This window comes from Kogia breviceps, chromosome 9, assembly GCF_026419965.1.
Source record: "Kogia breviceps isolate mKogBre1 chromosome 9, mKogBre1 haplotype 1, whole genome shotgun sequence".
Taxonomy (NCBI): domain Eukaryota; kingdom Metazoa; phylum Chordata; class Mammalia; order Artiodactyla; family Physeteridae; genus Kogia; species Kogia breviceps.
This window is the reverse complement of record NC_081318.1, coordinates 83,719,626-83,731,785: the sequence shown is the minus strand read 5'-3', so window position 1 is coordinate 83,731,785 and position 12,160 is coordinate 83,719,626.

Below are 12,160 nucleotides of genomic sequence, written 5' to 3'. Positions count from 1 at the left end.
GTTCTCACAGGTAATAGATATAAGCATTTGTGTTTTCAAATTTTCAATGTCAAAAACGAACATGTTAGAGATTTTGGTTGTGAATATGCAGAGGAAGTAAAAAGAAGAGTATGGAAAAAAAATACAGCATCAACATGAAATCTGAAGTCACTGACATCAGTCAGTTGAGTGCCAGGCATTTTGCTATGTACTGTAGATGGAAAGAGTACATTTCATACATTGTCCTTGAAAGGGTTATTCTAGTGAGAAGACCAATAAAATTAAATATTTAAAGAAATGGTAAGTGCAATAATTAACATTCATAAAGTTCTATAAAAGCATATGTGAGGGGAAAAATGTGTCTTTGAAAACTGGGGAGATGGTTCAAAAATGTCTTTTGCTGAATATGGGTAGAGGAAAGAGTGTGGGGTTGCTGTATTCCCAGAAAATGCACAGCATCTTATAAGCCAAAAATGTGCCTTTAGTTATGACTGTAGTATAGAGTACATGTTTGAAAATAGCATAAGGGTAGAGATGGCTGAAAGGTCATGTCATGAAAGGTTTTTGTGTGCAAAATTGGGAATTTTACTGAACTTGAGATTTTAGTGAATGTGATGGAATGAATATATTTTTATAGAATTTGAGATTTTACTGATTGTGGTAGGGAAGTTTTAAGTAGAGATTTACCTTTGAACTTCAGAAATATTACTGTTACTTTGATTATAAGAATGGATTAGGGAGTTACCATACCTGAAGCAAGAGGACAGTTTAGAAGGATTTTGTGGTAAGCTAAGCAAGAAATGATAAAGATCTGAATTAAGGGAAAATAAAGAAATATGCAAAACAGAGAGATAGCTTAAAGAGATATTAAGTAGGTCGAGTGAGCCGAGTTGGCTAAAGACGACTCCCCAGAGTTCTGGGGGAGAATGGAGATCCTAGGTGGTTGTGGTGTTTCTCAAACAAGAGAGGTTGAAGAACATACAAAATATTTTAGGTAGAGATATCTCGTAGAAAATTAGAAATCTAGAGCTCAGGAAAAAAATTATAGGATTAATTGTCAATTGAAAACTATACTTCATATTAATTTACCTCCCACATATTTCTGAATATTATCCATCACCAGCCAGGACCATCTTCCACGCTCATGATTTTTTTCAGTTAACACATTTTTGCTGCTGTGCTATTGACTTGATTCTACTCTGGATCTTTTACTGATTTTTCAAGACTCTAATAGTATGCCCAGTTATAGTCACTCACTCTAGACTACTGATGTGAATTTCTTTCTGGGGTGGGGGGAGATAACCCACTACTGCAAGAAATAAAAGGAAGATATATTTTGCTGTCAGTACAAACAATTTTCCATGATTAAACAAAGATTTAAATTTAGGTCAACAAACATTTGTCAAATGTTTCTATGTACTAGGCACAATGCTGGAGATAAAGAAAAATGTATACTGTCATTGTCGGTCCTCAAAGAGTATGCAGTTAAATAGAAGAGAATTGAAATTTAGATTTATCAATGCAAAAACAGAAGTACGTGAGGTATCCATGTGCTGCAAAGAAGCATTGATCAACTCTGTGGATAGAATTCAGTTCAAAATGGAATCAACACACAATGCTTCAGTTTTTTCATGCATTTCTAATAATTTTATTTAAACATTAAAAAATACAACTAGAGAAGAAGACATATTTCTTAGAAATATCCCATAAATTTGTCCTAAATTTTATTGACAAACCACTAGGAAAGTGAAGCTTAACAGTTATCTATGTATAATAGTGATCCCTATAATTTTGCTATAGATCATGAAAAACGTATTCATCGAAACACATGTCTTAGGTTGTTTTAAATGCTGGGTTAAGTTTTATCAGCATCCTCTTACTTCACTAAAGGAATCTGACAGCATACATTATAACCATATGGCTTTTCTCTCATCTCAAGAATAATGGTTCACATGGGATTTTATTATAAAAATTAAAAAATTGGCTACAGAGTAAATGATTTCTTAGAACCACACCTAACCATGGTATAATATAAGATTTAAGGATAAAGTAGCCAAGTTTTTCATAATAAATACCTAAAAAAAAAAAGAAACCTTTCATTCCAAAGAAGAATTCTATTTCATTTTTTACATATAAACATTCTCTCCTATTAGAATCTAAAGTATCTTAGAAATTGGCATAATTGTTAGTATTTGATTATAAAATAGTTTTCTGTGGAAACATATGTAAATGGATTAAAAATACTCTTATTGGTTCTATAAAATCCAATAAGCTACCCTGTGTCTCAGGTCTATAAGAGAACTATCAAATACTGAGATTGGAGACACTGTGCCTCAAATTTAAATCTCAGTACAATCATCCATTATAGTTTTAAGAAGTATTTTTGTACTATGACTTTTATGTAGGGTAAAACCAAAACACAATGCAACTTTTTATGATATACACCAGAGGTGTCATAGTTCAAGTATGATTCTAAATATAGTTCTCTTGAGGAAAAAGTCAATGATAAAAATTGTTTATTATGTTTACATTTATTTAAACTATTTGATTTTATATTTGTACTTAAAATAATATTTAATAAAGATTTTGTTTTAATGCTTCTTACAAAGCCCTTTTATCTTTCCTTAAAATCCCCAAAGAATCTCATGCATTTATTCTACTTATTAATGGTACACACTCAGAATCAATCACAGTGAATGCTGTGATTGATGGATCATTTTTCTGGAAACAAGCAAAGAAGTTATTTTTTCCTTCAAGCTGGTAGTAGAATTGTTATAACTTTCATACCCTTAAATCGGCTCCAGTAATTCTATTCAGGATTACAATCGGAGACAGATGGCTCTGTGTCTCTGGCAATTGATCATATGATTTTGTAAACAGATAAGATAATATCAACCTGGAAGAAATGATAGACACAACCTTTCATTAGCCTTTCAGAAACTTAGCCCCTAATCCAGTTTAGGTGGATCAAATTTAATGTGGGAAAGGACCCTTTCACCTTGCAAAAGAACACAGGCAAGAGGAAAGAGCTACTGCTAGAACAGATTTGCACATAAATGCTTATATGAATTGTATCTTGCCAGTTTTTTTCATGCCATGAAGTCCCTGTAAAACAGGGATATGTTTTATTTATTTATTTATTTATTTATGGCCGTGTTGGGTCTTCCTTGCTGCGTGCGGGCTTTCTCTAGTTGCGGCGAGCGGAGGCTACTCTTCGTTGTGGTGCGCGGACTTATTGTTGTGGTTTCTCTTGTTGCGGAGCACAGGCTCTAGGCGCGCGGACTTCAGTCGTTGTGGCACATGGGCTCAGTAGTTGTGGCTCCTGAGCTCTAGAGCACAGGTTCAGTCTTTGTGGCCCACTGGCTTAGTTGCTCCGCGGCATGTGGGATCTTCCCAGATCAGGAATTGAACCCATGTCCCCTTCAATGGCAAGCGGATTCTTAACCACTGCGCCACCAGAAAAGTCCAAAACAGGGATATTAATAGCACCTATTTCACAGGGTTTCTGTGAACAGTGCCTGTTTTATAGGTAAGTGCTATGTAAGTATTAATTAATGACCCTATTTCTCCATTTTTTTCCTCTGATAGTTCCTAGGAGCGCCAAAGTCTTCCCAGTTTATTATGCTAAGCAGTTAAACTCCCCAGACTCTTACATCCAGGTTTTGTATATCTCTTAAATGCTCCTGAAGTATTCTAAATATCTTCTGATATAATACTTACACTCTGATGAAATTGCCTAACTAGTTACTAGACTGTAAGACCCACTAAGACATGAACTATGACTGTCTTGCTTATAATTGTATGTCAAGTAGCTAACACTGATCTACTACTTAGTAAATATTTAAGTAGAGAAGAGAGAGAAGAAGGCAGGCCAGCAGACTACTCCAGCTATTAATTCATCTGTTAAGTGGAACTACCCAAGCCCTCATTTACTTAATTCCGATCTTCTATAATCCATTTCACTATAGGTCCCAAAACCTTTAGACCCTTTCTCTTCACCCTTGGAGACAGATGTGTTTCAAAATTCAAATTTTAAAAATATTTTAAAGAGTTATATATGCTATATATTATGGAATACCCCTTTATGAGTGTGTAAGCAGAACTATAATCAAAATATTAAAATAATGACTTATAAGAATATTTACACTAAGCTGTGTAACAAGTAAAATATTGTAAATAGCCTCATATCAGTCCAAATCAGATCCAGTTTCTTTTTTTTTTGTCTTCCTTCTTTCCGTCCTCCTGTCCTTCCTTCCTTCCATCTTTTCCCTCCCTCTCTGTCTCTGTCTCTCCCTCTCTCAACAAGTGAGAGGTTTCCTCAGTCTTTGCTACCGATGGCATACATTAAAAGTAGGTTTCAGTGGCTTCCCTGGTGGTGCAGTGGTTGAGTCCGCCTGCCGATGCAGGGGACACGGGTTCATGCCCCGGTCCGGGAAGATCCCACATGCCGCGGAGCGGTTGTGCCCGTGAGCCATGGCCACTGAGCCTGCGCGTCCGGAGCCTGTGCTCTGCAACGGGAGAAAGTAGGTTTCAGAACTTTTTGGATTTGGGAATTCCAAGTAAAGGATTGTAAACTTGTCACGAACTGAAAATTTCACTTGGATTGGAGGACAAATATCAGGATATAAGTTATCAAAGGAAAGTTTTGATAAAGATTAGATTTTTTTTAAGTAATCCTTGAGTTAAAAAGCTCTTTATATGCTAATGATAAATATAGCTACTCAAGGGCTTCCCTGGTGGCGCAGTGGTTGCGAGTCCGCCTGCCGATGCAGGGACACGGGTTCGTTTCCCGGTCCAGGAAGATCCCACATGACGCGGAGCGGCTGGGCCCGTGAGCCATGGCCGCTGAGCCTGCATGTCCGGAGCCTGTGCTCCGCAAAGGGAGAGACCACAACAGTGAGAGGCCCGCGTACCGCAAAAAAAATAAATAAAAAAAAAAAAAAAAAAAAAATATATATATATATATATATATATATATATATATATATCTACTCAAGCATGTAAGGCTAATTTATTCATCATGTGGAATGAAACACAAACTGAACACTTTGTTTAGTATAACCCCAAAAGTCAATTGTTAACTGAATAACCTCCATGCCTTCCCTGCTTGGGGATAACAATGATGTTACCTTATCATTTATATGCAAAAGCCTCTGATTTAATAGCTTATGCCAGATCTCCTTATCTTCTCTTAGGGAGTACCTTAGCATTATTTCACATCTTCTCTTATACCAGTCTGAATCACTACTGGAATTCCTCTCACTTTTCTTTAAGTTTTCAGCCTTATCTCCTAAATAGCCCCATTACAGCAGGCCACTCTTTCAGGGGTTCACATAAGCCAGGAGCTACTTTGTTACCCTTACAGGACCACAGACCTTCCTTGTCACCACTGTCCCTCTACCCTCTCTCTTCATTTCTTTGTGGATATTTCACAAAAGAGTTGATTGGGCTTCTTATTCTTTAAAAGCATATTATTAATATTTTTGTTATATTATATATTTATATATATTGTCACGTAAGTACCTTTCCTTTCAAAGAGTGACAAGGGGTTATTCACACTGAACCTGAAAGTATTTTCTCCCCTAGATCTTGTCATGGACAGTCCATCAGACCGGATTTTTCTTTTACCATGGAGATTTTCCAAAGGGATTTCATTATCGATCCATATCCCTCACCCCACCATGGCTCTATCTTAAATTTTGCTTTTTAGTGCTTCTTACCCCTAGATATTGTGGACACACTTGTACCTGCCTGAAACCATCCATATAAATTATTGTATTTGGTTCAACTTCTCAGATATATCATAGCCCCAATTTTGATATGATAGAGACCCTCACTGTTAACACAATCATACTCAATAGAGGAAGGGAAGGGGAAGAGTGAATAGGTGGAGAGCTTAGAATTAGTTGGATTGTTGTTTTAATTTCATGCTTTGCTCAGGAGAGCTGGCAACAGTTCCACGTAAGACAACTTGTCTCTCTTCTATCCTGTGAAGAATCATTCTCTTGAAGAGTAATGGCTATTGATGGAAGTATGGTTTATCAGTGCTTTGAAAAGACTGAAAATCACTTAATCAGCTGTTGAGTGATAACTATAAACTATTTTACTTTGTCTAAAATTATGAACCCTTAGCTAGCAACTTACCAATTATATTATCTGTATTTTTTTACCAATTATATTATCTGTATTGTTTACCAAAATATACTGTGCATTTGTAACCTTCATTTTGCATGAAGACTCACAGCTACAAAAATATATATTTTGAGAGTCTAGCTAGGGTCAAATTCTAGACATAAGTAAACTTTTTTTCTTGTGTCATAAAATATGTTTGTGATTTTGCCTATTATTAAAGGAAACACATCAAAATCACTGTTTCTTAAGCTAGTAAAACAAATGTATGGTGAAGTGTATTTGTTTACATTATATTAATCCTATACTCATTAATTACTCCTGAAGTTTAATGTAGAATTTTTTTAAATTATGTAACTGGTAAAATTAATTGCATAGAAGTATATTTCTGTACAAAAAGCAGATAGTTATTTATATATGGCTAGTACAACATAATTCTTCAGATGAATAGGTTAATAATACCTATATTTATCTCCAGTTTACGAAGGGTATTGTATTTCAGAGATTAATAGGATTATGGCTCTTGGGCAACACCTGCCCTTATTTACTTATAATTATTGAGTTTAAGATACTAAAACATTTGTATTTCTTAAAGACAAATATTTCATTTTAAATCTAAAGAAAAAAATTACCTAGAATAATTGTGTCTAATGCTTTGAGCCTCAACCAAATGACCCTTAAGAACAAATAAAACCAGATTCAGGTGTTTCCAAAATCATAAGCAATACCTAAATACAAAATTTGAATTGACCTTTTCTCATACACAATGGGTATTAAGATATTTAAGATAGCAGATTAAATTCAAATTGCTTCATTTCAAGAAATCTGACTGTAAATACGCCATTTGGTGCTACACTTTTGGAAAAGCGAAGCCTGCTTTTTAAGACACAATATAAACTTTAATGTTTTAAAAATCAAAGTGAATTTATTTGAAAGGTTAAAATTCAGAATGAGACTCAGCAAGGCAATGAGTAAAATTAACAAATAAAAAACAGTCAAGAGAACAGCGGGTACCCAAGTGTATACTGAGAGACCAGAGCTCAATAAAGAGTAACAGATAAAATCCAAGTAAATTGTTAAGATTCAGAAATTTTTAAATGCAATGACCAATCTTCTTTCATTAACGTTTCCTGCTGTCATTAATGTCCAAGCTTCGCCACTGAGTACACTTTGATTCCCATATGTTTTATTCCAGTCCTAGACGTTAAATATCATTACTTCTAGCCAAGGGTTTTAAGGAGTCATAAGCCCAATGGTGTGACAACCTGTCAAGTTCCTCTCCTTCTCTAATAACTCAAAGCTAAGTTTGAGTACACACTTTCTCACTGTCTTCCTTGACAACACAAGACATTTTGAGACTTGTTTCAAGAAACTTGGCCTCAGTCTTAAACTTTCGATGAGTACTTCAGTTTTTACAGAATTGCAGCCCTGCTTTGTTTTCTTTAGAGATGGGAACCTTGCATCTGAACCTGGTCATTATGACTTCTGGTTACTGTTATCAGTTGCAAGGTAGAGTTGCCGGATAGCACACAGTACACCCAGTTAAATTTGGATTTGGATAAACAATGGAATTTATTGTTTTAGTATAAGTATGTCCCAAATGTTGTTTATAATAAAAATTATTTGCTGTTTATCTGAAAGTCAAATCTAACTGGGTATTTTTTACTTGCTGAACCTACTATCAGGCCTTCCTGGCACTAACAACCAGTTTAATCCTCAGTTTATTACCAGAACTCAATCACTGGGCCAGGAGCTAGCTGATACCCTCTGAATATTGTGATCAGTGTTGTACTGTATCTCTAGAAGCTTCTCCTGGCACCTTCTCTGTTTACCTGTCCTACCATAGTCCTGGCCTGACAGAACTTTATGTCAAAAGTACTTTAGATTGCTGAAATAAATAACTGTGATGGTCTTTCCAACATGGGCAATTGATAAAGCTCTCAAATTAATAATAAAATTGTTTGAAGAATTTATCTTATAGATAGATTATGATCAAGGTAGGGTTATATGAGTCATTATAAGCTATTATATGGAGACATGACTTTGGTCTAATTTTGCCTCTGTGCCTTGCCCTTCCCAGCTTAAAGATCAGGGGCAAGAGGCATTATATTACAGTTTAATAAAGTTGTATACTGTAACCAAAACAGGAATACTGCATTAATTTTTGGTTGCAGTAACTCAGAAAACATGATAAAAGTAACGGAAGTTTTAGAGAAAGGAAACCAAAACCTTACTTCCCTGTTTAGGACATCTGAGAACAGATTTAAATACATACATACAGATTTAAATACACGTGTATGTATGAAAATTAGGTCATATGTGGGAAGATAGTTATCACACATTTAATTTCAGCATATAATATCCATGCTAGCTAGTTTAAGCAGGAAGTTTATTAGAGATAATTAAATAATAAATTATAGAATCATTGCGAAGACCGAACTAGTGTACTCTGTTTACCTTCCAGGAATGACTACCAAAGACACATCATTCAATTCTGCCACCAAAGTGGCCAGTGCCACTTCTACTATTAGGAAGCGACCACATACAGAATCACACCCTTACTTCCAGAATCAGGAACCTGACATAGTCAGGCATGTTCCATAATCAGGAAGCCCTAGCTGCTACTGCTGCCATTTACATAACTACACCTCACTTATTATAAACCACACTTGTAAAATGGATGTCCCACACCTTGCCTCTCAACACTCCCAAAACTTAAGACTGGATACTGAAACCCCTGGTTATTTGCTTCAGGAAACTAAATACTTTTATCTCTGCACTTGCCCGCAGAAATAGTGGTTGCATCCAAAGGTTGGTCTCTGCTCACATCCATTTTCCAATATCATGCAAGGTCAATCTCATTGCCTGAATTTAAATCCCATTTGGAACTGCAGTTCTAAAGAGGTCTGGGAAGTGCAGTCTATAGTTTTCCATCTAAATGCAAGAGGTACTAGAAGGAGAATAGAATACTTTCTGAATGCCAGTCTACCATATCCATACAGGATGCCATAATATTTTTTTTAAAACCTGAAAGCACATGTTTATATCATATCCAACAGCCACCAGACTACAAAACAATGACATTAAATAAAATAATTTTAATTAATAGTATATTAAATTTGTTAATTGGTTGTGACAAATGCTGAAAATAAGTGCAGATTGGGAATCTAAAGCTTCAAGAACTGCTTAGGTGCATTCATGGATAAGTGATAGGTTTATTACTAGAAACTGAGGATGTTTTAGGTTTCGTGTTTATAATCTTTTGAGATTAATGTCCAGGACAGCATTTCTCAATTCTGGCTCCCAGTATAATCACTTAAAGAACTTTAAACAAAATGCCAGTGTCCAGACTACTTCTTTGATTTATGCACTCAGAGTCTCTCTGGGTGCTTACAGATTCGTGGGTGAACCTGATATGCATCCAGCTTGATCATCACTTGCTTAGCATGAATATCAGTCCTTCTGGAAACATATCTGTGTTAAAAACTTAAAGGCTGTTAAACCCATGGCTCTCATCTAGAATTGTATTTATTATGATTATTTAAAAGGGACTTAGGTTTTATTTTTAGGTACACTATCACTAGATTATAAATGGGAGACTATATAGAGTATTTTATGATCACAAATTAGACTTGGTTTCGAATTAATTTCAGAGATGGAAATTCTTGTTTTGCCTGGCCTAATGAATGCATTTCTTTAGAGAAAATGCATTACATTTTGGAAAAAAAAACTTTCCTTAAAATAATTTCTGTGACTTAAGAAAAAGTTATCTTACATCATTAATAAAATTTGATCTATAAAAACAGGCTGTGTATTTTTATTAAAGCTATATAGTCTCCCAGTTGTTTTTTGATTATTGCATATTAAATATAAATACATATTTTAGAAATAATTATGATATAACACTTAAGGAAATTCTTAACATTTTATGAAAATGAATTATGAATTCTAAAATTCAACATCTAGCATGGTATATGGCACACTTTAAACATCTAATAAATTGTTTTTTTAGTAGATTCATATTGGAATTATGCAACAAGGGAAAAGAAAATCACTTCCAAGAGAGAAAAAGCACATTACTCATCTTCTTGAAATTCTCTTTACATAAACCAAAGAGTATTTCTACACAGTATTAAGCAGTTTTCCAGGGTGGAGTTGCATTCCTTGTATTTTTCTGCATTCCTTCATCATTTATCAAATGCCCCAACTTGGATTTTGTAGATATTGATCATATATTTTGCTTAATCAAACTTTGAGTAAAAAGGCAAAAAGGGAAAGATTATAAACTGTAAAATTAAGGGAATGGTATAATGGTGAAAGATAAAGGAAATATTAATTAATGGATCTCAATAATCTCTTCAATTATTTATAATTTTAAAGAAAACAATTTAAAATAATCAAACTTTTCATGTTTTTCTTTAAGATTTAGCTTATTCTTGTTTTCAGCCATTTTTTTCGTGTATTAACCTGAAATTTTTATCAGCCTAATTTAAAAAGTACTTCTACCTAGCTTCATCTAGTCAACAGGATTCCTCACTCCAAAAACAGTTTTGAAACTTTAATATTCACAAGTAAGTCTATTTGAGCTTTGATGATTAATCAGTTTTTGTTGCTATGTTCTTATTCCCACTGAAAAATATTTACAATATTTAGTTATTTGGATCATTTCGATTACATTCTCCCCCCCTTACACTACTCTGTGTAAGCAGAGTAGCTGACATGGACCTAAATTTCTCCAGAAGATAGTGTGGGTTGGATTGCTCAATATCCACTCAACTGCTTTCTAGCATGCCATTCTAAATATGGGCAATGTTTGAAAAACAAAAAAGTAAACTGAAGAGACTCTTTTGCAGCCACTGTTTTAAAATCTTCCAGGCAGAAACTCTAGTAGAGAATTAGGAGGAGAGAAGGAACAACTTGAGCTGCAGGAGGAGCTAGGTACATTATGTAAATACATAAGAGGAGGCATTTTGTTCTGTGGCGGCTCAAGCAGAGATTCTAGCATCTGCTTCCTGTTGTCATAGGTGCCAACTGGCATGAGACAGTGTCCATACGGCTTCCACCAGAACAGTCTTGCAGTTGAGTATTTACCTTGGCTGCCTTTGTTCTAGGCTGTGTCTAGCCACCCTCCCACCTCTAACTCCATTGAGGATTCTATCAGTCACTCAGTATACTCTAATCAATCTCTTTGTGCTTAAAATAGTTAGACTGGGTTTTATTGTCTTCATCTCAAAATGCTAACCACAGAGTCCACTAAAGATGTTTGGGTAACCAGTCGTACTCAAATACTTTTGGAAATTGGGAAGATGCCTCAGCAAAAAAAGCCAGTAAGATTGCTCTGAAACATAGTGTAGAAGGAGTTGCATTATGACTGGAGATACCTCAACAGAAACTTCTCCCATCAACTCCAGAGTCTTACAGGATTTTCTGTCTTTGAGTGACTTTACCCACAAAAGCTTCCTTGGCTGTGTGTACAGCCTTAGCTAAATATAGGCATGTAGATTTTTTCAGCAGTGTTTTAAGATTTGAAGTCACCCTCTCTCAAGTCTATTCAGTCAGTGGGTGGAATCACCCACAGAATTATTCATTTATTAATTTTAGTGCCAATAACAGACCAAGCTTCTGATTATAATTTGGTTTAACTCCCTATGTCAGCCTAGGTGCCAAGAGAAATCCCATTGCTTTAGGATCTGGTTTCTCAAGAAAGTGTATTCTCATAATGATATTATTTTCTCTCTTGGCCACTGAGGCTCTTTTCTACAAAAGTTGAATCCCATATATCTTATGTTATAAGCAGGATGAGATACAACACTTTTATAGAGCAAAAAAATTTTAATAGAAATAACTGTTACTTCAGTTGAAACTATGTGTTTAGCTGTTAATTGCCCATGTAGTCTAAAAAATTTGGCAAATTATTTGCGTACAAGCATGATTTCCATGAATGCCTGGCAACTCTTGATGAGAGGCATGATCATACTCATGGTAGCCCTATATAATCAGTGATGCTCTCTATTTCTCTCCCTAGGCCAGGTTTCCACAAATAGAAACAATC